Source organism: Talpa occidentalis, unplaced genomic scaffold (genome assembly GCF_014898055.3).
Source record: "Talpa occidentalis isolate TD23 unplaced genomic scaffold, MPIMG_talOcc4v2.1 talOcc4.4, whole genome shotgun sequence".
In the NCBI taxonomy this organism is placed as follows: Eukaryota; Metazoa; Chordata; class Mammalia; order Eulipotyphla; family Talpidae; genus Talpa; species Talpa occidentalis.
In genome coordinates, this window is record NW_023604295.1 from 48,186,681 (window position 1) to 48,213,659 (window position 26,979).

Below are 26,979 nucleotides of genomic sequence, written 5' to 3' on the forward strand. Positions count from 1 at the left end.
ATTGATGTTTCTGCAAGTCTGTGATGAGACTAGATAAATGTAATGCTTCTAAATATGCTTTAAAATAAGTGTAAGTGCTGCTTATATTATTCTACTTTTTAGCTCCACAACTACTAATATTCAGGTGTGCAAAGACTATATATTTAAAAACAAGAATTGAAAGACCTAGAGCAGGAGTAGACATTGCACTGTTGGTTTGTATGACCCTAGCCATCCTTGTCCTAAATAAAAGTACTGCAATACCTGGCCCCAGATCTTGACTTCATATCATTGTGGGAGGTAGGCATTAAACTGCTGAATTCTGACGCCATCTGTATGACTTAAATCCTGAGAGATATATTGTCTCTGGTGCCGAGGCCAGAATCAACCTCAGCTGCCAAGTGGTAGAATGAAAGAGGGATGTAAACAGCTTGATGGAGGGGTGGTTCCTGGTGCACCTGTGGTTTTGACAGCTTTTGCTGCTGCTTGAGGAGGAAACAGGTTGCCTGTTTGTTCTTCAAGAGCACTTCTGGCATCCAGGTATTAGCAGGCATGCACTGCCAGCTGTGAAAGATGCTGCTTCCTTGTCACTTCAGAAAAAGATGCTCCTACAGGAAGATCCCTCTTGCTATTTTGTTCAGGGAGCCTGAGAAAAAGGAAGACAAAAAGGATCAAATTCAAAGCCCAGGTTACTAGAGGGGCCGGGGTCTGAAGTAACTTATATGTCTAAGTCTTCTTACTTTCAAACTGGACAGTGCTACAATAGATGAGAATGATTTAATTGCAGTAGTTGTTTAAACAAGATTCCATTATTGGATGAGTTCAAGAAAAGAATAGGAAGAAGGTGCGTATAGATCTGCTTTTGACTGCCTGTGTCCTTAAACATCCAGTGTTCCATCCAGGTGAAGAGAAGGAAGACTCTTTGTTAGAATATCATGAATGCAGAAAAATAAAATATTAAACCATCAGGTCTAATTACCACTTGAAAATTTTTAACTGAAAAAAAAAAAAAAAGCTTCACAGTCTATCACTGTTGCATATATTATTTATTCCATGACTAAATTAGACATGTATACCTTAAGACAGATGTCAAAAAGATAAAAATACATTTCTTAACAACTAATAGATCTATTATAGAACTTTAACACTTAAAATGATGTGGTTTCATTGATATAATGAATCAGTAAAACAGAAAGTCTAAGATAGACTCTAGAGTCTAAGAGAATGTCATGTATGATAAAAGGGGCTTTAAAATCAGTCTGAAAGAGGTAGATTATTCAATAAACTGTAAGACAGGTGGCTAGCTACTAGAAAGAAAGACATGCTAGATCCCTTTCTTATATTAGATTAAAGACCTTGTGTTAGACAAAAGTAATGAAGGATGAAAGGCTTAAAGTAAAAATTGAATAGTATCACAAAACATTTAAGAACAATTTTAATAATCTGAGTAAAAATGTTGTTTTTAATAACTCATAAAATTAGAAACAAAGAAATGGTTTAATCTGTAATAATTTAAATCTTTAAAATCTTTTAAAATTAGCAAAGCATTCATATCCTTAATGTGTGAAAAATCTTACTAATCAGTAAGGGTAGAAGATAGTAATCTCAGTAGAAAAATTGGTAAAAATTAATATTAGGAAATAGACAAAGGATGAACCATGAATGGCTAGTAAAGATTGTTAGAGGAAGAAAAAAAGTAAGAGGAGTGGAGAACAAAGAGGGAAAGGGAATGAGAGAAAGCACTTGTGAGGGCAGAATAGACAGGGAACATATAGAAAGGGCAAAAGGAAAGAAATCACCATTGCACTTAACAAATTGGACAGATTTGTAGACTGGGTCATTCTTTTACACCAATATACATTATATTTCAATACTAATTATGCATTGATTTGACTTAGCAGTTTCAGTTCTAGAAAGTTATTCTCACCGTTATTATAGCTATGAAAATATTCACAGCAGAATGCTTTCTAATAGGGATTATAATAAAGAAAACAGACTAAATATTCATCAAGGTGTTATTTTATTGAATGATGGCTTATATTATAATTGGATTTTGAAGTTACATTGAAATAATGATGCTGAATTAAAATATTATTTGAAAATATATTTGAACATATTGTTGATTGGAAAAAAGAGAATACAGAACATATAGATTATTTTCCTAGTTATGTATTTATGTGTGTGTCTGTTAATATATGCATATTGCATACATATCTAAGAGTCATTACAAAAGAATGCCAATGATGGTAATATCTAGGTGGTGGCATTTGAAGTAAACCGTTGTTGGATATTTGTACATTCCTGATATTAAGTCACTTTTTGTGTTTGTCATTGTTACAAAATGAATGTTATTTTCAAAAGATAAAATGCATTTTACTAATTTTAATTTTGAGTTGTCGTTTTTTGGACTGTTTTAGTAACATGCACTTTTTACCTTGATTGATTTCCACACATACTATCCTAACAACATTCTAAAAACATTCTATCTGGAATTATATTGCCTGAAGACTTAGTCAAAGAAAGCTCCATGCCCTTATCTTCCTGTATTTACCCGTTGATCACTTTTGGCGTGTTTGGTATTTTGTTTAATCTATAATTCAGATATACTCAGCATATCTCATAAGATTTGATGATCTAGTTTATAATTACTTTCATTATTGTAAAATCTTAAAATTTGGTAGGTCAATAAATAGGGTTATAAATAAATGATTTTCAACCTCCTCTTTATAACAGCTCCAAATGCTTCCATTTAGTTTTGAACACATCTCAATATATCCACAAAAAGCCTCTAAACAAAATTAAGTTTAATTCACTCTAAAGGAAAGCACTTCTACAGACCATTTTAAGGAAGGGGGGAGCCAATTTAAATAAATTATCAGATACTCATTTTATACAGATGAGTGCCACTAATTACAATCAGTCTCATCTATTCATTAAAACTAGTCCAGCAAGCTTGGATAAACTTTGTCAGCAGTTAGTCACTGCATGTATATGAAAATTTTATGACAACATTTCTTTAAATATATGATATATTTTGGAATTTTTTTTTACTTATTTAGAACATTTTCAAGGCATACCCAAAGAGGTTTTACAAAATTACTAATTTTTGTGCACTTATTCCTATATATATCTAGTTAAGCATTTTTAATATTCTCTTCTCAGTATTCTATTCTCCATTCTCTCTCCATTCTCTTCCTTTAAATCCTCAGCAGTTTTAAGTTATCACATAGGTGTCTAGTGTAAGCTATAAGTACTAGGAAAATCGCTCTATTGTTCTTGCATGCTGTTCAATTTGTTGTAATTCATTTTTATTGAACTGTTCCAGGGCGGTGTCATCTAAGCTATCATGTTCTCTAGTCCCTTACTGGACCTGTGATGGAAAAATCAAATTGAATTGGGCTTAACACTTGTAAAACCACTACAGCATGCCACTTGCTTTTCTTTCCTACATTGATAATGGAAAATCATGCACTGATCCTGTGTTCTTTTGTTTTATTGCTATTGTCATTTTTTTTCCCTAAAAACTTACAGTATACAATACTCCAAGCATAGCAGATACTGTCTTTGTCTAAGCACGCTTTGTCTAAGCATACTTTTGATTGAGCATGTGACCTGCTGGACTGATATTTTTATGTGTATAACCTGCTTGTTGTAAGAAGGCCACTGTTCCAGAAACTTCCTGAATGATTTACAACCAGAGAGCCATGTGCCTCTACCACCTTATACAATAGTCTAACCCACAAACTTCTCCTTTTATAAGTTTTTAATAGCTGTATTTTTGTTAGAAGATAAACTAAGTGGATATGTTCATGCAAAACTTTCCTTAACTAATCGGGAAAAAGGAGATTTTTATCTGTTTATACTTCAATCTCTAATATCTAGCATAGTGGCTGGCATATTATGGATGCTTCCTAAATATTTGTTGACTGAATAAATATGTTTTATTTATCAATTTAATAAAAATAGACTAAGAGTGTAAAATGTCCTTTTCAGTTATATTTTAAATAGTGAGGATAACAAATATGACAGAAGACCCTTCTAGAATCATGGCTACATGGTATTTACCAGCAGCATTGTAAGTTTTTAAACTTTAGGATTCTTTGGGAATTCCTTTATCAACTTAGCAATTAATTTAAATCTATTGTAATTAATTTCTGAGAAACCTGCAAAAGCCTATTAGCTGGTATTTATAAACCAGCTGATACTAACTTGGGAGAGCTGATTGGAATAAATCAGCCTATATCAGCTAGATATGCTGCCCTGGCATATGTCCAAATAGAAACAGACTATTTCCAAGTTTCAGGAAAGGTAATTAAATTCAGCTTAAAATGCATCTAAAAAGTCATTGTCTGATCTACTGGTCCATGGAAATAAATAATTACATATTGTATTAATAGAGTATCTGTTTATCAGGGGTTCAAAGCACTGTTTTAATAAGCAAATCTTCAAAATATTTTCATGAACAGAAAGGGAGGGCAGATGTTTTCTGTGTATATCATTTACTGGAAAACAATGCTTTGTGGAAAGTCATTGGCTGATCAAAAGGTATCTATTCTTCTTTGAGTTAGGGTTCTACATTCCCTTACCCATAGAATATATCACCCAGCAATTTGTAGGGCATTGACTTTGACTTTCTTTTTAAAAAATAGTTCATCTCACAGATGTACCACCCTCTTTCATTGCTCTCTATAACACTCAGAGGACTGAGATCTTCTAGCAAATGCCAAGGCTGTTTCTTTTAAACTAAAAACAAAATGCAAACTTGCCTTCTTTCTCCCTGATCCACTGTCCTTCACCCACTGCTCCCTCCATCACCACACTCAATCACAGTAGAGGACATTCCATGAATACACTGTGTCTGACCTCTGAATCTTTTCTTAGATCAGAGATTACAGTTTTGTTCTTCGTTTATGTTAATCTACTTTTTACTGTTTGGTCTTCTGTTGACCTTCAACTTGCAATCTTACTTGACTATCTGGACTCATAATTACTTTTTCCTTCATAATCCTAAGTATCAACATTTACTTTTTTTTTCTTTCCTAAATCAGATGTCTTAACAGATATACTATGTATCTATCAATACCTGTTAGAGAAAGTTCTTGAGGACTTTGCATCTATGGTATAGGGGATCCTACTCATTTCTCTGCATACGGAAGACGTTGCCCTGTTGTCTGACTCATCAGGTACTCTCTTCCTTAAATGCTCTTATCCTCTCTCATCTTAGAATTCAGTTCAATAGTTAACCTAGAACCTAACATGACTCCTTAAATGTGTAGGATCATTGCTTACCTCTGGACATGTTCACACTGTCACTGTAACCACAGTAATTAGACTTTTGTCATAAGGAGACAAGAGGTAGAAGGTTAAGAGCTCATGGAATGTAATAAGTATAGCATTATGTTCAAGAATGCAACCCCCCAAAATCAAAATTTATACATCTAAGATAAAGGAGACACATTGTTCAATGTCACATTATTTTTGTCCTTGATCTTTTTGTTCATTTCAGAACAGTATATCTTATATTCTAAAGAACAGAATCCTAATTATGAATCACAGTTTACCCAAAAGAATCCATTAGCTATAGCATTCACTTTTCTGTATACTTTGAATTTCAACAATATGCATATATTACCTTTATGCTATTAAACTTAATTTTTAAAAATGCAGTGGAAAATAGGAGAAACTGAATGAATTGAATGATTATTAAATAAATGTATGCATTAGAGCACTTTTATTTGAACAAGTTATACTATGAAACCACTTTTAATGTATCTGCCCCCAAAACTTAGTAGAGTTAAACTTCTCAGATAATGTCACTAAGCCACAGCAAACTAAAAAAGAAGGTGATGATAAATTAATATAAGCAAAGTCTTCCATTTACTTATGTGAATGCATGACACAATATTGTTGTGAATGTATAGTGATTAGGTACTTTTCTTCCCCCTTCATTTTCTGAAGAGAGGAAAGGGAATTTGATTCAATTTGCACAAACCTAAAAGGTCCTAAATAAAGAACAAATCATTATGAATTCCAGGTGTCGCAATCACTGTGGAAATGGCGATTTGATTCTGTTAACTGACTAATTCAATTAAGAGGAGACTAGCAAGAATCATCTTAGGAGAGCTCCTGAGCTCTTTGCTTAAAAACTACGGTATAACCTCAGGGTTTTGCTGAAGTGGGTATTGTAGATAGAGAAGACTTGGATAATTTCTGCAATTATACTTTGCTAAATGAGCAGGAGTGCAGTTCAGGTAGGAAATGTCTATGAATTCCTGGTGTCTTGGAAGAAGCCTTTGGCCATTTGGGGTTTTATGTAAACGTAATTCTTTCTGGAGCTTGAGGAACTGATCTAAACTGAGGAGCAATCTGAAAAAGAGAATAGAAAATTCCTGGCAGCCCCTAGAAGTCATCCTGATTTATTTCCAGACTAGTTCCAATTGTTACCACTCTGTCCTTTTCTCACTCAAGCACTTGCCCTCAAATACTTTCTTAGAAACAATTGTTGAGATCATACCATGTAACAGGACACTCTTTAAAGTTGTTCATGTAATAACTTGTTCAGTCTTCATAATGATGAGACAAAATCACTATCCTCTACCACTTGTTTGTTTTCATCCAATTAGAAAAAAAACTATAGGACCTCCCTAGAAGCATATGGGTTAAGTATCAGCCCTATCACCATTATGGCCTGAGTTTGAAACCTGGCAAGGAAACTAACCCACATATGTTGCAGCAGACCTCTCCTATATCACCAGCTGCTCAGCAGTATATTTCAGAAAATCCACCTGTTCTGCTCCCCATTCTGACTCTAGTGAATTCTCTCACCCACCCACACTTCTGGCCTATACCCCAGATCTTCTAAGCAAAAAGAAGGAAGAAAAAAGAAAAACTATAAACTGCTCACTAATGGAAGATAGCAAATTTTGGATTAACAGCATCTAATTCCCTAGCATGTGTTTTTAAAATAGATACTCTATAATTCACTTTGCATTTTGTTCATCAAACCAAATTAGAAATCAATTACATTAGAGGGTAAGTCTACAAGGTTTCATTCTGCTAGAAAAGATTTTGCCACTTGTGATCTATGCCATTGATAATGATGAGAGTAGGCATTTCTCGACCATTTTTGGCCTCTTACATGTTTCTCAGCTTCTATATGGCCACTGGGTGTCTTGCTGAATCTCACCCAGCTGGCATCCTAAAGTCTTGGTTATAAATCAGAAATTTTGTCTGCACAAACATAATTGAAATGCAAGGTTGGATAGTCTTTTGAGAAAGCTAAGTTATGATGAATGTTGGCGGTATCTGCTATGGAAAGAACACCAGACTTGGAAGCCTGAGGTCTGAATTCTAAGCCTGGATCTACTTACTGTTGGTTATGTGGCACTGGGTAGTAATGTTCATTCAGGCTCAAGTCTCACATAAGGAAAGAAAGTTTGTGACAAATGATAAATGATAGATATTTCTTCTTTTTTTTTTAATGATTTTGTTTATTCATACAGGAACCAGGGTACAGGCCAGATGCACAGGAGGGTGAGAGGATTCACCAGAGACAGAGCAGGGAACAGAACAGACAGAGTGATGAAATACACTGCTGAGGGGAGCAGCGGGTGAGACAGGAGAGGTCTGCTGCGACATGTGGGATACTCGCCTACCGGCCGGGATCAAACCAGTGCTGCAGAGGCTGGAGACAGCTTCACAGTGCTGCGCTCAACCGCCTACACCATCAGGGGAGGCTCGTTAGTATTTCTTCTAACCCCAAAAGTGGCTGACCCACTAAAGTAAATAAAGAATGTGTCTGTGGTAAGGAGACAGTGAAAACATCTCCAAAGCTTTTATATTTAGATGAGTAGAAACAAGAGGGATGGCGATATGTAATAGTCCAAAATTTTCAAGGACTTTTGTATGTTAAGATCTATCTTTACTATTAATTTTAGCTTTTTCTTTAAAAAGTCTGTCTCCAAAGAGAGGAGAGCAAGAGCGAGAGAGAGGGAAAGACAAAGAGTAAGAGGCCTTATTCGTTACAGTTCAAGAAACAAGTTAACATCATTTTGAGACACTTGAATGAAATAAATTTCTTTTCCAAGAAATTGGACATCCCTCAACTGCATTGTGGGTAAATACTGTAACTCCCTATGTCTCATGAAAGCTCTGGGCAGTTGTTGTTGTTTGGAGATATGAGTATTCTTGGTGGTGTCCAAGAGCCTCAACAGGCATTCTGAGCCATTAAAAAACATGCCACATGTTCCTGTTCCTGGATTGTCAATTTTGCTTACTGATTTAAGCAAGCAAATTGCTATTTCTATATTAAAACAAATATAGCTATCTTATGGAAGAGAAGAAAAGCATGTATTCATGTTAAAGTAACACATGGATTCAAATAGATCACTATCGGGGGCCTTCCTGGTGGCTCAAGGGGTTAAGCACCACACTGTGAAGCAATCCACAGCCTCTACAGCATTTCAATCCCTGGCTGGCCAGGGAGCAATCCACATGGCAAAGCACACCTCTCCTGTCTCACCTGCTGCTCCCCTCAGCAGTGTATTTCAGTCAGTATGACTGTTCTCTTTCCTACTCTGTCTCTAGTGAATCATCTCACCTCCTGTATCTCTGGCCTGTCCCCCAGCTCTTGTATGCATAAATAAATAAATCTTTAAAAAAAATCACTATCCCTACAGCAGGTGGTCAACAGATCACCCTCAACCCCAAAAGTATGCACATCCTCTTCTCTTGGATACTTTGAAGGAAAAACCTGAGAGGCTGTGTGTTTCTGGTATGTGAAATATTTATTGATGTGGGTTGCAATATAAATAAATTTAAAGATTGCCTTTTATCATCAGATGTAGTTGTGCGTAATTAAAGAAATTTATTTTAGATTAAAAAAAAATGTACATGACTGACAGGTTTATCTCTAAATTTATAAACAAGGCACATGGCTTCATTTTGCAGATACTGTTTCTTAATTCGGGAATGAGTGATGATAACTTGGTATTATTGTCATGAGGTTTAAACTACATAACATAGGCACATTGCCTTGCTCAGTTCTTGGCATAATATAGGTCTCCGATAAGAATCTGTTTCCTTCTCTTTTCCACATCTTGTTTGGGACATTAGTAGATCCCTTGTAGATTACCCAAATTCTAACAAGTAAATATATTCAGGATATGCATTTACAAGTTTTTAAAGAAAAATTCTGAAATACTGATTGATTGCAAAAATGATGTCAGAAACATTTTGTTAAATGTCTCTTTAATGGGTTTACTGTTTTTCACTTATACACTAATACTGTTCACATATATCATGAAAATTCATGTACATACACCTCCCCATCATTGAAGTCATAAAATACAATGTTGGAAGAAATTTAGTGATAATCAAATACAGCCATTTCAGAGTAGAGACGTCTGTGATCCATAAAATTTACATGGGTTGTCTAGTTATTGACAATGATTCCCTATCCTTTCTTACTAGCACCTATTATGAACCAAAACTGTGTTATATACTAGGAATATCACCGGACTAGAAACCATCCTAGTCCTCAGAAAGTTCATAGGTTAGTAAAGAAGAAAGACAAATAAAAATTACATCATCTCAAAGTAAGTGCTGACAGAAGCATGCACAAAGCCCTGGGACCACTAAGGAATGTTCCTTCCTCACTCCCAATAACGACCTGGTGTTCGGCTCCTTTCATATACAGGCTGTACCTGATTTTTCTCTGGGTTCATAACTTTTTTAAGGAGACCTAGTTCATCTTCATGATGCTATTTTTTCAGGAATCCATTGAATAGAGAATTGTGCTAGTTATTGCCATTCATGTAGAAAACCTCTCTCTCTCTTTCTCTCTTTCTCTCTCTCTCTGTCTTCCTCTCTCTTTCTCTCTCTCTTTCTCCCCCACTCTCCTTCTCTCCCTCTCTCTCCCTCTGTGTGTGTGTGTGTGTGTGTGTGTGTTGGATGGACATGCTCTAGTAAGAAGAACAATGATTGAAGTTACAGGGTTGCTTCAGTAAAAAAGTTTGGGCATGCATGATATCTAAATCAATATCAAAATTGAAGTTATTTCTCACAAGACTGAGAGTAGAGTGACCCATGGAGAAAGGAGATTTAAAAAAAATACCACACATAAGCAGGGGAACACAATATGTAATCAGTCATTTTACAAGAGAAAATGTATTTTGAATAAAATCAACAACATTGGAAGTTTTCTTAATTTTGACTTATTCATATTGAAAACATTGAGCTTATTCAGTTTTTATCAGTTTTGTTTTTAATTTACTAGTTAATTATAGCATTGCTGTTTACTCAGACTTGATGCTTAAGTCAGTGATCAAAACCATCCCCCTACTTATTTCACTGGTCATACCTATTCACACTACTTAGGATGTGTCTAAAATCAGTGACTATGAAAAGTCTGGTATACAAGAAACAAGATCATCAAATCTCATGGCTATGTGTAGACAAAGGCAATAACAAGAAGCCTTAGATCCATGTCAGTTCTCACACTGACTCATGAGATAGTTGTCACAACAGAGGGTGGAAATGCCCTTTGAGCTTTCTTTCTTTGAAAGCTATGGAAGTAATTGATATATTGCTGAAATGGGTAGATAGTGACTCAAAAGGAAATCACCCATCTTCACAATAGTATGGTGATATGGGCCTCCCCGGTGGCACAGCGGCTGCGCACTGGGCTGTGAAGCTGCCTGCAGCCTCTGAAGTGCTGGTTTGATCCCCGGCTGCCGTGTGAGGGTCCCACATGGCGCGCAGACCTCTCCTGCCGCCCGCTGCTCCCCTCAGCAGTGTACTTCGGTCCTTCTGCCTGCTCTGCTCCCTGCTCTGGCTCTGGTGAATTCTCTCACCCTCCCGCACTTCTGACTGTACCCAGTGCTTGTATAAATAAATAAATAAATCTTAAAAAAATAGTATGGTGAAATGCCTTTCTTATCAGTTTTCAAGTATCCTCAATTAAAGATACTCCAGAGTGGTTCTAGAGTAAGATCAGAGTATGATTACACTTTGCCTTTGCTTACCATCATTCCCTGCCCCAAGCGCTCCACAACTGTATTTTTATTTTCATCGACAAAAGCAAACTGACCTTCCTTTTACCTAAATCTCATCAGGAATAGGCAGATACCTGTGTTTGCTGCAAGGAAGGAGAGTTGGAAAGGGCTTGTGTTGTATTTTGAGCCTTTGAAAATGTGTCGTAGCATCTATTTTCTCATTGAAAGGTTGTTATAAATGGCTCTTTGTTTATATATTTTTTAAAAATCCTATTAGAGACTTATAGTTTTGAAAAAGTTATTTGTAATAAGCTCAGTTACGGGTGTAATTTATCTTATTTCTTATGGGAAAATTATTATTTTGGTTTTCTCTCCTAATTCCTTGTAATTGGATAATCTCCTCTATTTATGCTTTCAATATTCCTCATAATTTTTATAACATGTATAATTTTTACTTATATAGTTTTGGAAATATTTGCTTTCCTCCTCCTCAGATCATAAGTTCCACAAAGGCAGAGCGCATGTCTCCTTTATTCACCTTACACTGTCAGTATCTCTCTTAGTGCCTGGCACTCAGAAGACATGATACAAATTCTAGAGTGAATGAGAGAATAAATGGGGGAATGGATGTCTACTATGTTTAAGGGACTATACTAAATATTGAAGTTGTATCAATACATTCAGATGAAGGGAAGGCATGTGACCTGCTTTCAGAGAGTTAAAGCCTTCATTGGATAGGAAGGAGAGAAGGGGAATACATACAAGTCACTACAATATGTAACTGAAATGATATGTGATAAATGATTCTGAAAATATAGCAATATTGGAGAAGACATTACTTACTTATAATTTTCAATGGGAAATATGCATTCCAAGTATTGCATAACTGACTTACAAATTGAATTTTGTATACACTTTAAGTTTGCAAATGTTCATTATTTAGGTATAGCCCTGCTATAATGTTCACTGTTATTCCAAAGTTGGTACATAAAATATACCATTAAGCAGAATTCTAATTATCTTTAAATTAATGTCAAAATGAATATTTCAGTACAGTTGCAGAGAAAGGTAATTATCATAGTTAACCCAACAGTGAGTCATCGTGAGATATTTAAGTTTCTTCGTATTTTTAGGGACAATAATACATTGTATTCATTATATTATTAAGTGGAAATTATTATATGTGGGATTCATCTATCCTTGTGGAAAAACTGGTGGTTTTTTTTTGATGCAGAGTGAATTTAGTTTGTAACTCACTCTTACTAGATTCTTAGGGAAGTTTCTGACCTCTTTTGACTTATATTCCTCATTTAAATGGGAGTAAAAACTTACTTGTTAGCATTGACATAGGATAGGATTTTGTATATGCAACAGTGGTTAGCACAGCCTAGATACTCACTAAATGTTAGCTTTGATAACAATGATTATAATTAATTTTAAGCATCTACTATTTGCATAGAGTTCCAAATGTATACTTGTGGTCTAGAAAATTGAATCTGGCTTCTGCTCTTAAAAAAGCTTATAGCCTATTCTAATAAGAGTTTTAGAGTAATTTCCAGAGCAGGAAGAGAACAAGCAATCAAGGTGACATGAAGACCAAAGCAATTTAATATAATGTGAAGTGTATGTCTAGAATACTTTGGAGATGATTGTGAAGGATTCCATGAGAAAGGCATTCATTTTGCAGGGTGAACTCCCTTTAGGGCATCAAGGATATCCCTTATATACGGAGTACTGCAGCCTTCTCATTAGTTGGAGAAGGTCATAAAACTATGTTAGAAGGACATAAGTATTCAAAGAGAAAGAGAATCACATGAGGTCTGAGGAGAAGGAACAATGTTCTTTGCAGCTGCATGTAGAGTTCATGGCTTCTCCAAATGTCTCCTGGGAAACCACACATGAATATCCTATGGGTGTCTAAAACTAATCCCACATATTTTCCTCCCACTTTCCTACTGTCATCCTCCTTCAATAACCTCCATTTCAGCCAATAGTGTCACTCATTCACTATATTCTTTAGTTGTAAACTCTGGTATCTCTTCACATTTCTCTCTTCTCTTTGCCTACATCCCCTCATCTAGCTAGTCTGTTCAGCTCTGTATTTCTTGGCATGCTATATATGTTCTCTGCTTTTCATTTCTATAATCCTATCCTTGAAGAGGCCCTCACTATTCATTGGGACCATTCTAGCCTGAAGTGCCTGCTCCTTGCCACCCTCATTCAGAAATGCTGCCCAAATGCACATGGACTCATGCTAACTATCTATTCAAACGAATTTTGCAGATATCACATTGTACACAGGAAAGGAAAAACAAACACATTTTGGTCTTTACTTCTCAAAGTTCGACAAAACTCAGTTCTAGACCATCTTTCCCTATTTCTATTGCATTTCCTCTTTCTTTTGCATTTTTTGGATCTTAATTCTTGTCATACCAGTTTATTCCTCAAACATGTCCTATATCTCCTGCCTCTGGTTTTTAGCTTACCAAGAGACTCTGTCCAGCTGTCCTGCCTATGTGCTTGCAAGTACCATTTTTTTAAAAGATTTATTTATTTATGCATGTAAGAACTGGGGTACAAGCCAGGGGTGTAGGGGGTGAGAGAATTCACCAGAGACAGAGCAGGGAACAGAATAGGCGGATTGAAATACACTGCTGAGAGGAGCAGTGGGCAAGTCAGGAGAGGTCTGCAGCGCCATGTGGGTATCTCCCAGGCCAGGGATCGAACTCAGGCTGCAGTGGCCGCAGATAGCTTCATAGGTTGCATCTTCACCCCTCGCACCAGCAGGGAGGCCTTCAAGTACCGTTTAGTATTCAAGAACAGTTCAGAATCTACATCTTCAGAAATATATTAGATCACCTAAGTCAAATAAATTGATTAGCAGAGCATTATTACTTGATCATCTGCTGGGCTACTTTGAAATATACTTGATCCTATCCCTAGATTCTGAACTCCCCATAGGTAAAGGGCTAATTGTTCTCATTGGAGAACCTTCCCCAATGCACATGCCAGCTAGCACCTCCTTGTGGAAACATAATATAGATGAATTACTCATCAAGTACTGAAAGTCTTAAGTCAATGCATAATACATATGATTCTGTCATTCATTATCTGACATATTTTCATGTTTGTATAAGTCTTTTTACCAAAAGTATTTAAGTTTCAAAGATGCATTTAAAAGCCAGTTTATGTTAAGTCTATTGAAGTTCAGCTTCATGTTTCCTCTCTGCTCTCCTGCAGTGTCTATGCCCAAACCCTTTGTATAGTTGCAAAAGCATAATTTGTAACCTGCAATCAGTTAAAAGTTTTTTGTTCTTTTATACCTAATTTTGTATTATTTTCATAAATAGAGCCCCTAAAACTGTATAAGAACTGTATTAGATTCAAGACTCACTATTTCTGAACATACCCTGTGTATGGAAGGTGAGACTTCTTTACAAGCCAGTGCTTAGCTGGGATGGACTAGATCTGAGCTGAGGTGACTTTACCATAACAGAATGAGACTATAACCCTCCACTAATCTTTGATAAGAGCTCATCATTTAATATATGTTGCTATTGTTGTGCCAGGAGGTTTTGATGAGGCAGGACTGGTGAGGCTCATGTTTAGTTGGTTATTTGTCTATCTGCGAATGTTAATAGTCCTCATTAATGTGGTTGGGATAAATCTGGAGGTGGCACTCTATGAGTTTACCAATCTGACTATCATATTGGTACCATCAAATACAGAGGCACCAATTCCAGCTCTTGGAACTCCTAAGTATTATGGAAGGTTCCAGGAATAGAAAATGCAGACACTCTCAAGCCCTAATCTGAAAATTACCATCACTATTCTGAATATACTGGAACAAAACTCTTCAGTTCAATACTATTTTTGAAAATGAATTAGAAGTCACTGATATCTATTTTAACAGCAAAAGACCCAACATGGGCTTTAAGAATGAGCTTTATATAAAGTGAAGCATTTATCTCCAAGTTGCTTGTCCTCAGAGACAGCTGGGTACTGAGATTCCTGTGAAAGACAAGACACACACTTCCTACATGCCTTTGCAGAGTGATGCCAGAGCTGATGGCCTCTTTGGTGTGAAGGCAGGAAGCAATATTTTGTCTGGGCTACATTACATCAAGAAGGTCTCTTCTGAGGATCTAGAAAACATCTATAAAATGACTTCCCAATAACCTATCTCTGCCCACCACCTTAGGAATTTTCACAACATATTTCAGTCTCTCACGGACTAGTAAGTGTTTACACCAGTCTCAAAATCCACCTGCCAAATTAAACATCTTCGCTAGCACTCTTGGATTAAAGACCACAGTGGAAGAGGTTTTAACAAGTGCTCAAAAAAAAAAAAAAAAAAAAAAAAACACCAAGTCACCAGTTACCTGTTTTACTTAACATTTTGAGGAGTAACTGCCTCTGACTACAACTCAGGAGAACACTTTTTTGTTGCTAATGTAATCAGTTTGTGTAATGGCGTGAGCAAATAAAGGGATGCTTATTATTCAAAAAAAAAAAAAAAAAACCACAAATATAGGGCCTTGACAGAGCTAACCCAAGGTTCCAAGCCCTGTCTTAGGTTTGGCGGCTGCTAGCCTAAGATTTAGAGAAGAGCAATACAACTCAATCCTTTACTTTTCTTGGTCACCAGTTGAATGTTGAATTGTGTCAAAGATGTAGTATTTTATGTGGCAAAAAATGTACATATATATTATGTAAATAGGTAAATCACTAACACCTAAAGTTTCTGTGTAAAATATACTAAATTCTTGTTATTTTCCTCTTTTCCCCTACTTCACTTTTGAGTTAGGCAACTCAAGCAACTTTAGACAATTTTTTACTCTAAACCTATTTGAAACATAATGCTTTTTGATTGCAAGGAACCAGAGAAAGATATAAGATTAACTTTGAATAAAGAAACAGTATTATGGTATTCTGGTACTTAATATATTCAGCAGAGATCTGTGGTTTACCACCTGAGAGTTATAAGTAGTAAACATAATTCAGTCTCAGTGAGACAAAAAATGTTAAAGTATAGTGCTCCTGAGAGATTTGGTACACAATCTGGCAAGTGACCATTTCATTGTTACAGCCCCAGATGGAAAGTAGTAGATGAACAGGGTGTGAAGTCAGCATTCTCCTGCTGTTAGCACAGAGGGGAAGTAAGATTAACAATATTCTTCTGCTGTTACTGCTCTAGAGGGGGATTGTAAGAAACAACCACTTATAACCGTATTACCCCAAAGAGGGTTTTCAAAGTAACAACCAACCATTCCATTTCTATAGCACCACCAGTTTCTTTCTAACCACTGACCCTTTCACAGGACATCATTTAAGAGTTTATTGACTTAATTAAGATATTCAGTTATTTTTCCCAGCCTAGTGAAGAAAGTTGTCTTTGCAGAATTGGAAACCAAACAGTGCCTCTCAGCTTACAGGGTTAATGCATTATCTTAACAAAGTAAAAGTCAATAGTAGAGCCTAATGATGTTTCACAGCCATATTTTACAATTAAAGAGCAGGGCCATACTATCACACTTTCAGCCCTCATGAACACTCTACAGGGAACTGTGTCGTGTATTGATGCTGCCATTGAACAGGTTAAAAACAACTGAGGCTCAGAGAATTTTAGAAACATGTCAACTAATGATCACATGGTAGTGGAGTGGAAATGAAATTACATTCCTGTCTTTTAACTAATTATAAATTATTGGACTGTCTTTTAATATCTATTTCCTTGTCACAAAGGATACCTCCTTTTAGAAATGCTAGTGTCCGTTTTTGCTGGATCAGAATAAACCAGCATCACTTCAGGATTAACAATGAAAGTGTAGCTCACTAACCAGGACTTAAAATAATACATTTTCCTGGCTAACATAGACTCATAAACGGTTGCACACAGAGTGAACTACTTACGCTAAGGTAGGACAATTTCAGAATTAATAAGAAAAACTATAGTCTTTTTAATGATATGGTAGTACCATCTGTAAAATATCAGTTCAAGCCAGGCTTAAATAACGGTATCATCTCATACCTGTGTAGTATTTTACAATATTTGGCCCTAATTCTGTCAAATTTTCTTATAACCTCTTCACTAGATTTTGATGTTATGAAAAACTAGCAGACAAATGTCTCACAGAACTCTCCATGGACACACTACAATTAAAGTTTCCAAGTCAACCCACTTGTAAAACAGAAAAGAATTTTCCTCTCATTGAATACAGGTATATAAATTTAGGGCCAACAGTGAATTGCCACAGGTACCAGATCAGCCATTTCTTGCCCTTTAATTTCATGAAAATTTAAACACAGCCTGGTAGTGGAATGTAATTTTAAAATCTGTCTTGGTAATTAATAAACTGAACAAATATAGATAATAGAATCTACACATATTCTATAAAAACTAAGAAAATTGTACTTCATTGTGGTCATACATTATCAGAATAGCTTGTTTCTTGCATAAATGAACAAGTGTTTTATTTTACTTTATTAAAGAACAAGTAATAACACTTAGAGATTACAATAATGAAACTTATCCAGTATTTTCACAAGGAACCTCAAATCCCCCAGGTGATCAGTCTGTGTTTGCCCTCTATCTCATGCATGAGGCAGAAGAATTAGAATCTCTCCTAATTGTTGTGTTGGAGATGATCCTTCCTCACGATCTAAGTTGGATCACCAACTCTTATATATGTAGGACACATAGAAAAATATATTTTTTTGTCCTGGTTTTTCCTCCTCTGGATACTTGGTACATGATCTAACTTTAAAATCTTCTTTTTGTGACTATGGTGGAGGACTGTGTGTGCTTTGATGGTGGGTGTGATGTGGTGACATATATATGAAGAAGTGTGAACCTATTCCTCAAAATATGCTACAGTTTTGAAAACTGTTACCACAATAACATAAATATTATATAAATAAAATAAAATTAAAATCTTCCATTTGTACCTCCAGTTTCCAACAATTGGAAGGGTGGGGGAAATGCAGTGTTATAGTCCTTTAGCAAATCGATAATTTTGGACTATTATCTTTTGTTATCAGTTGATGTCATTTTTTATGTAATGCTCTAAAAGACCTCCTTGGCAATGACATCCAAATGCCTGTCTATGCTGCCAATCTCAATGTTTGTGGCTCAATGTTTGTTCTACCTTGTGCTATCATCTTATATCTGCAATCCTGTCTCTGCCATCTGATTGTGTGTGCTATCACATGCATAAAATTTGACCTGGTGTTAGCAGAGATTATCATTTGTTTCCCACTCATGTCCTTTCAAGCACACTGAGAAGACCATCAACTATACTAACTCTGCTGCATTTTATTAATAAATATGATCACCTTAAAATTATGTTTATTTTTTTCCATTAGAGAAAATATTGTATCCCCCTAACCTCCAGAAGGTGTATGTTCCCTCCTCAGAGGGCTTGGAGTGGGCTTTGAGTGTGTGCATGTTAAATAATGACTGGGAGCGAGTGGGGGGAGCATCTGTCAAGGGAACAGATCAATCGATCAATTGAAATGTCATTTCTCTCTACTTGCTGTAGGATGTTGCCATGTCTCTTTTCTGCCTCCCTCTTTTTTTTTTTTATTCTCTTGTATTTTGATTTAGATATAAAAGCTGAGATGTAATTTAAACTGACAGCAGAATCAAACAGTGTGACCTTGCCAGGATTGTTTCAGGCCTTCAGCACAATCCACTGGGGGTAAAGCGTGGGCAGAGGGAGGGGTGCATGTGAGCCAATGAGAGAGGAAAGAGCCAGCCTCTCCAGATGGCCCTGCTGCTCACGTGTTCCTAGAGGGTTGGCTCGGATCTGGATGTTTCCAAACTTGTCTGACAGAATAAAAACTGAAGTGAGAAGGGAAGAGAAAAGAAAATAGAGCAGGAGCAAATGGCAAGGATGTGGGCAACAGAGAGGTGGTGATAATATAAGGTCTTGGCTGTGGCTGGGTCAGAAGTTGAATGACTGGTATTTAATGTTTTCGAACTTAATGGTGCCCAGATAGGGAGAAATAGCTAGTGTCCACCTTGGTAACAAGTTAACTAGCTAAACACTGCCTTGCCAGATGACAGATACTGAAAAGATGGCTGGCAGGAGGGCATTTAAGACTTACACTCACAACAGACCCCCAAAAGGTGACTGAGCAATAGATGCAATTTGTGTTTCCAGGGGAAGGATAGGTAACCTAATAGCTGTGTTTGAGATGACTAAATATGTAGAATACTGCTTTTGACTTTCTAAAAAATAACTTAGAGTGCCAGCATTTTAATTGGTGGCATTGATAGCCTTTGTCCCCATCCAGCATACAAGTGTCTACCTCTAGAATTTCTCTTTCCAGGGATCAGGGACTTGAAAAGTCAAATCAGCAGGCATTTGCATTGAAGAATCTTCACTTCTGCCAGGCCCTCAGTAGCCTGTTGAATCACCTGCCTCAGAGTAGAGAGCAACTTTCCTTAACTCAGAAAATTATGGGAAAATCTGATTACATGCCTTTCAGTAGAAACTACATCCCCAAAATGGAAAGTAATAAAATGCAGGCTAGTGAAATGTTTTTCAGCAGAAACAGCAGTAGAAAGCTGAAAAAGAATTAGAAATGAGTCTGACATGGAAGAAAGGTCTAGAATGCATTCGTATCCTGACCAGATTTCATATTGGACATGAGAGCAATAAAGGTAATAGTGACACAAACCACAAAAACAGCTAGTACTTAATGAGTGCTTGCTTTGTGCCTGGCATTGTTTTATGTGCTCCATGTGGCATTTCATTTAACCTTCACAGCAACATTGTCAGACAGTTGCTTTGAAGGTGGCAGAGTCAACATTGGACCATGTGGTTTGTCTCCAGAACTTTATCACTTTATCCTGGAAGAGACCATCCCCTGTCAACTAGCTCATACCTTTCACGAGCCCTGACTTTGACTTTGAAGGTAACACAGACATTGTTCTGGTCCTTTGGAAAACATAAATACAAAGTAAGACTAAAACTGAAACGCAAGCATGTGAAAAGATGCTTACCTCAGTTTTTCTTTAGAATGAGATGAAATATAAATTATTAAGATCCCTCAAAAATAATTGAAAATAATAGACTTGTGACCTGAATGATGCTTGCTGGAAATCATAATATGAAAAGAAAATGATGCCAAGAATCCACGAAGGAGGGGTAAAACTGAGTTGAGTCTGAAGGATAACATAGGACCTGAGCAGAAGAAAGAGAATGTGTTGCAAGCAGCAGATGTGCTGTGAACACTGAAGTGAGAGAAGCCTATTACAGCTGAGGGGCAGGGGTTGGTTGGTGAGGTAAAATGAGGATGAGGGCTGGCGGGGAATAAAGTGCTACAGAGTCAGGTTAGGAAAGCCATAGGCAGTCTGAGGGACAGTGAGCACAGCTCCCTAATGTGGAAGCAAAACTCTTGTAGATTTCTTAGCAAATGGGTTACATAGATGGCAAATAGAGTCACAAGAAACATTTGTCATACCAAGCTGATGGAATGGAGATTTGAGAGGTAGAAAGCAGGATGCCATCTTGGGTGCTCTTTGCAGTCTTGGTAGAAGAGAAGAAATATGACTTGTGGGCTATTTGACTAATAGGGCAGAAGAAAAGTTTGGAACCTGTCATGAACCTAAATTCTCCCTTCTGTTCATCCCTCTCTCCTGCTCCATAATACAGTGGCTTTGTAAAAAGTAACTTGTGTCTTAGAATCTAATAAGGTCTCCATGGGGTCACAGAAATCCAGCATCCTCAACCCCTAAAATTTTGCAGCCCTCAGTTTATTGCCAAGCAAAACACCTAGCTACACTTTAGTTAAGTGACAAATGAGGCATTTTATCTATAAGCTCTTCAACTTCTACCTCCATTGTCCAAGTCTGCCGTAGTATGTCATTCAGACTGTGAATTTCTAGTCTCATTTATTATTATTATTTCTACTCCTCCCCTTTTCTTTTATTACCATCTCTCCAAAGTTTATCTCTCTTGAGGGATTAAGTCTTAAGAAGGACTTAAATCTTCATGTTAGGTGCTTCGTCATCTCTCTAGAGTCATGTGAAATTAAAGATAGAGAGAAGATTGTTAGTGGCAAATTGGTGCAAAAAAATTGTATTAATAGTAGTAGAGTATAGCACCTAGTCTATACTTGTAACAAAAGTAACCTCTAAATAGCAAGCATAAAGTCTGCAAGATGAAGCTTTAACATCTGAACACTCAGCTTTTGCAATGAAAGACAGATGCCAACAGAGCTTGTGTTGCACAAACAGAAATAAATCTGCCTTGCCTCTTTAACAGTCAGTTTGCATGTCTGAGAAATAATATATGGGCTTCCCCTGCTCATAGCTCCAGAAGTGGGACTGGGAGGAGGTCCAGGGTTGAAAGGTGCTAGTTTCAGGCTTGTAAACACACCTTTCAGTTGAAAAGAGCTATCGTGTGTATAGCACACCCCTCCCCAATTCTGCAAGCTGAGCCTCATCTGTCAGCCAACTGGAATTAACACATCATTTCACTCCACCTAGTTTCCTTGACTTGGCAGTTTTTCTGATGGCCTTGTGATCATAGACCATATTCTGTCTTTTGCTGATACAGGGACCTGGAAAATGAGAGGATTGGAAAAGCAGAAGACTGTTCTAGAGAACCCAAAACAGAGCTGTCCCTGATGTCAGATTTTTGTTGTTACAGTAGAAAATGAGTATCTCTCTCCCCATTCCTCAGCAGATATACTTACATTCTGCCTCTTCAGCCCCCCTGTTCTGACTCTTTAACCTTGTTCAACAGAAGCAGTCCTTTTATACATCTATGTGTCCACAAGTAGCCTGGGGACCTTCCTGTTTAGTGTAGCTATGTAATTTCTGTTTGAAGAAGAAAAAAAAAAAAACAATACTGTTTTATGGCCAACTTCAACAACATATTTTCCGGAGGACAAGGCCCTTGGAAAGACGTATTTCCTCAATTTCAGCTCTTTAGAAACCTTTTCTAGCTTCACTTTGTCACCACGGGCTTCTCTTACCTAATCCTTTTAGGAAATCTTGGAAGTACAAAGGAAATATGCCAATTGTGAACATCCCTTTAAACATTTTTTAAATTAATTTCTATTGCAGTAAAAGTTGTATATGACGTTATATAAGTTTTGGGCACTTAGCATTATAATTCTACATTTGTAAATACCACATCATGGTCATCTCCAAAATTTCAATACACGGCTGCCTTCACTAACTCAATCTAGTATCTGCTGTGCTTTCCTTACAGTAACAATTATTTGTCAATACTTATAAAATAAAAGAAAGCATCTGAGATTTTATAATTTTTTTAACTTTAAAGTTTTCTTGGCCTAGTAGTTAAGTCTCAGTGCTATCACTTGTATTCCCTGAGTTTGATCCCCAGCCAGGGAGACAACTCATATACGGTGCAACAGACCTCTCCTGTCTCACCAACTCCTCCCCTTAGTGGTGTATTTCCATGAATTTGCCTGTTCTGCTCCCCATTCTGTCCCTGGTGAACTTCTCAACCCTCCTCCACACCTCTGGACTATACCCTAGTTCTTCTACACAAAAATTTAAAAAATAAGTAAATAAAAAATAGTTTTCTTAACTCTCACCAAAACTTTATTATTTTTGGCCTGTGGGACACTAGCCATTCTCAAAGGTGTGAGGTGGTATCTTAGTGTGTCTGTGCACTGCTAGGGGAATGTGGGCAGGTCCAGCCCCTATGGGAACAGTATGAGGTTCCTTAAAATAATAAAAATAAATCTACCATATGATTCAGCAATTCTACACCTAAGTATCTACCCAAAGAATGCAAAAGGCACTATTTTGAAAAGATAGTGCACACCTATGTTCATTGAATCATTATTTACTTTGCTAAGTGATGAAAACAATCTAAGCACCGAAGAACAGCAAATTGGATTAAGATGTGTTATATATACTCAATGGAATACTACTCAGCTGTTACAAAAGATGAAATCTTGGCATTTGAGATCACTTGGATAAAGCTGAGGGGATTATACTAAGCAAAATAAGTCAGAATGAGAAGACAAATACTAGATAATTTCACTCATATTTGAAACATATAGAAATAAAATGAAATGAAAAGGAATAGACAAAACTAAGTGAAAACAAACCCTGGAAATATGACTACAGAATTGAGGATGCCAGAGAGGAAATATGGGGAAAGGGAGTAAAGAGGGTATGGACCTAGCAAACTATGGGGGAGGATTATAGATCCATTGGTGGAGGGTGTGATGTGGTGGCAAAAATCTGAAGAGGTATGAATCTGTACCCCTAAATAGATAATCAACAAGGCAAATGATTTCTGGTGTATTTGGATATTTTGGTGTCCAGTCCCACCAAAATACAAGTAAACTCCTTTTAACCATATAATTTCCTAATACTTGTGGAACAAAGCCAGGAAAGTCAGGGAAAGGCATAGGGAAGGAATATGGAAACAAGGGACCAAGGGACCAGACTGGTTTCCTAGTTGGCTTAAACTCCTTTTCTCCAGAGCCTGTTCAAACATTTTCCTATAGTTTGTTCATCATAGTCTTATGTTCCCTACCTGAAGGAGCAGCTTGGAGGAGATATGTGTGTCCACACACACAGGAAGTATATCCCACTTCCTTTCATCTAGAAATACATAGAAAAACTACATTCTGGGTAAGAGTAGGGCGTGCAAGATCCATGGCAGAAATGGGGTTATAATGATTAACAACTTTCAATAATTCTGGTAATATCATACTCATTTCCTAAATATTAACCACAAGTTATCTACAACCATAATTCACAAAGGTACTTAAATATATAAATCTCCTAGCATTTCTGCCTTAGCTCAGAGCCATCCTGAAGAGCCTGTTTGCAAAGCACATGCCTTATGTAAGTAGATACTGGCCCTGGCTAAAACTTGACCAGAAAGGGAGAGAGAAGGCAATGTTTTGCTAAAGAAACAAGGTTAAGATTTTCTTTTCTTTTCTTTTCTTTTCTTTTCTTTTCTTTTCTTTTCTTTTCTTTTCTTTTCTTTTCTTTTCTTTTCTTTTCTTTTCTTTTCTTTTCTTTCTTTCTTTTCTTTTCTTTTCTTTTCTTTTCTTTTCTTTTCTTTTCTTTTCTTTTCTTTTCTTTTCTTTTCTTTTTTAACATATATCATGTTTGAGCTTAAGGACCTCTGATTTAGAGAAAGAGATCAGAATATTTCTGAAGTGCAGAGGTTTTGCAAGGTTACCTGTCTCTTCTTGACTATTTCAAATGCAAAGCCTAAGTCAGGAGTCACTAGACAAGCAGTGCCAGGCTGGCTGCTCCCTTGTTCTACTGATAATTTGAAGGCATCATGGCCACCATTTACCACTAGCAATATGCAGCCAAAAGTGGTGGAAGAGTAACACATGGTGAAGAATGTGAAAAGAGCTAGATTCAAGTTGAAGAGTATGCCCCAGATAATGGTTCTCTTCTCCAGCTAATCCTGACTCTGGCCAATGCCAAATTTTTGGTCCACCTTCAAAATAACCTTGTCCTGTTTTGGTGAGAATGGATTTGTTTCCATAGAGCCTTGGTGAGATTTTGCTAACAGCTGAGGCTGATATTGGAAAAAAAAAAAAAAAAGAAGAATGAAATAAGAAAGGAAGGAAGGGAAGAAGAAAGAAGAGTAATAAATTTGTACAATTGCTCCTGGTTAATTTCTTAAAGATAGGAGAAGATTGTCACAAGGATAGATGGTAAATACCTGATTCCAGTCAACATTATACTCACTCTCTACTTCTTTCTTTTCTCTGGTACTTTCCTTCCTGGATTTATAAATATAGACAGAAATGAAGATCGCCCAGAAGAGCATTTAAAGTGATCTCCTTTTTTATTTAACAGATAAAAACTTGATTCCTGAGAGACTAAACTCAAGTCCATATTTTCAGATTTTCACCCGAGTGTCTGCCCCCACACCCCACCCCATAGTCAGCTGTGTCCTTTGTCTTCTCATCCTAGCACCACTCCCTACACATGCAGTGTTAGTCCTATATTTGTTCCTGTTGCTGCTGCTATATTTGCAACTTAACTTATGGATGCAAACATGGAGCCTCACTGATTTCTGGCAGAGCTCTGCCTCATGCACTGATGAGCACTCCCTGGCACTGGGCACCTGTCCAACAGCAGGTGCCTTGCTCGGTGAATGACTGTAGCTGCATCTCAAAGGAGGCAGGTTGAAGCTCAACACTGTCTTCCTGCTGCTTTGAGGTTATGATCTACCACCAGCACTTCTCTCACCAGGTGAAAGGAAGGGAGACTATGACTGCCAAGGTTAGCAACAGTAGACATTGGAGGTGGCCACAGGGAGCATCTGTACCAGCTTAAGGATTCTCAGCTTGACGGATGGATAAGAAGATAAGATGAGGCATTTGAGCTTGTTTACATAGGACTTATGTCCATGAACCTGAGTGGGTTGACCTTCAGGTCATGATGAAATGTCTGTGTGTTTTCTCAAGTTGAGAGCAAATAAAAAGGTGAGACTCAGAGGACCTGAATTTACATCATTAGAGGGCTCTTTGGGATAAGTTATTCTTGTTTAAGAATACACGTTTACTTTTGTGCATTCCACATTAATTTTGATGCATGTAGAATGTGTGTGGCAGTTTTAGTTATAGAACAGCAAATGGAAAGTGGTGAAAACAATTCAAAGTTTGTGGCATAATAACTTAAAGTTAATAAAAGATTATAGACACACAAAAGGAATGGTAGGACACATTATAAGATAGGCGGCATAATAGGTGTGTAAGGGCACTGGAAAAATTGTGCTTTAAAGACCCTAACATATTTGATAGAGGTGTAATGAAAGAAAATTTAAAAAAAATGACATGCTTGGATGAGGTTGACCTCATTGACTAGTGAGTCAATGATAGTAGTGCTTATGAGTGGTGATTTAATTTCAAAAACATTTAGGGAAATTAATCTGACAGCATATGCACGGTACAGTGAAAAGACTAAAAGTGAGAGACTGTGGGTTCAAATAAAAAAAAGTGTCAATCATCCAATAATAACTCATCATACAACCTAGAGTCATGGAAATGATAATGGGAGGTAAGGATGGATAGATATATGGATGGGTGGATGGATGGATGGATGGATGGATGGATGGATGGATGGAATACTACATAGAAATAATAAAGCACTCTGATGATGAATTCACTTTCTGAAGCCAAAGAGACAGAAGTAAGTAGGATGCACAGGTTAGATGTGAGAGAGATCTGACAGCAGCAAATTATATCAAAGGGTGCAACTTTTTTATATGATTGGCTCAGAGATTTTGATATTGATGAATAGGAAAAGAAACAGTGAGGAAGCAAAAAAATGTAAAATTTTTAGATAGAACAGTCTAAGAAATGGAAAAAAAAATATTCTGGTGAGGATAGCATCTGCATTAAGGGGACTCAGAAGAGAATGAGTGTAAAAATAGAGGCTACAGTTGTGAGTTAATGTTCAAAAACAGTACGTAAATTATATCCCAGTGATGCACATAAATCCACCCTACTAGGAATGAGACATAGACTGCCTTATTTCAAATCCCATCCCATGTTTTTTCTCTGCTTTTTCATTTACATGCAATACTTATTATCAAATTTTTGATAGAAAACAGGTTTACATTTTTCTGTATCCTAGGCTATAGAGTAAGTCTAGAGAGAGTCTCTACTAATTTTCTGCTCCAGCAGATTTGCTCTTCTGACCTGGAGAGGCCCGATTCCTCTGGATCTGTGAAATGGACCCTGCCTTGTAAAGTCCACCAACCTTTCTCTTGTTTTCACTCCTATAATTCTGTTCCTTTCTTCTTTATCTCCTTTTCTTATATCTTCAAATCTGTGTTCTGCTTGTGCTTGCATCCTCACTCATCATTTAAGAAGCTGGAAGGTTAATGCATCTGTTTATAATTGAAATAATGATCCTTTATATTTTTAGAGTTTCTGTAGTTCTCTAAGTGCTAGTGTGTGTTTATCTAATATGGCCTTCATGACAACCTGGCTAAGGTGAGTTAGCGAAATAATGAAGCCCATGTCACAG

General features: G+C 36.8%; 1 long non-coding RNA gene across 1 annotated transcript; it reads right to left on the reverse strand.

Moving 5' to 3' along the window:
- Nucleotides 1-26,954, reverse strand: LOC129146737 (uncharacterized). Its single transcript, XR_008553862.1, has 3 exons — nt 26,710-26,954; nt 21,681-21,804; nt 1-625 (listed from the first exon to the last, which is right to left on the reverse strand). It is a non-coding gene; the product is annotated as an uncharacterized LOC129146737 (long non-coding RNA).
- Nucleotides 26,955-26,979: the final 25 nt, after the last annotated feature.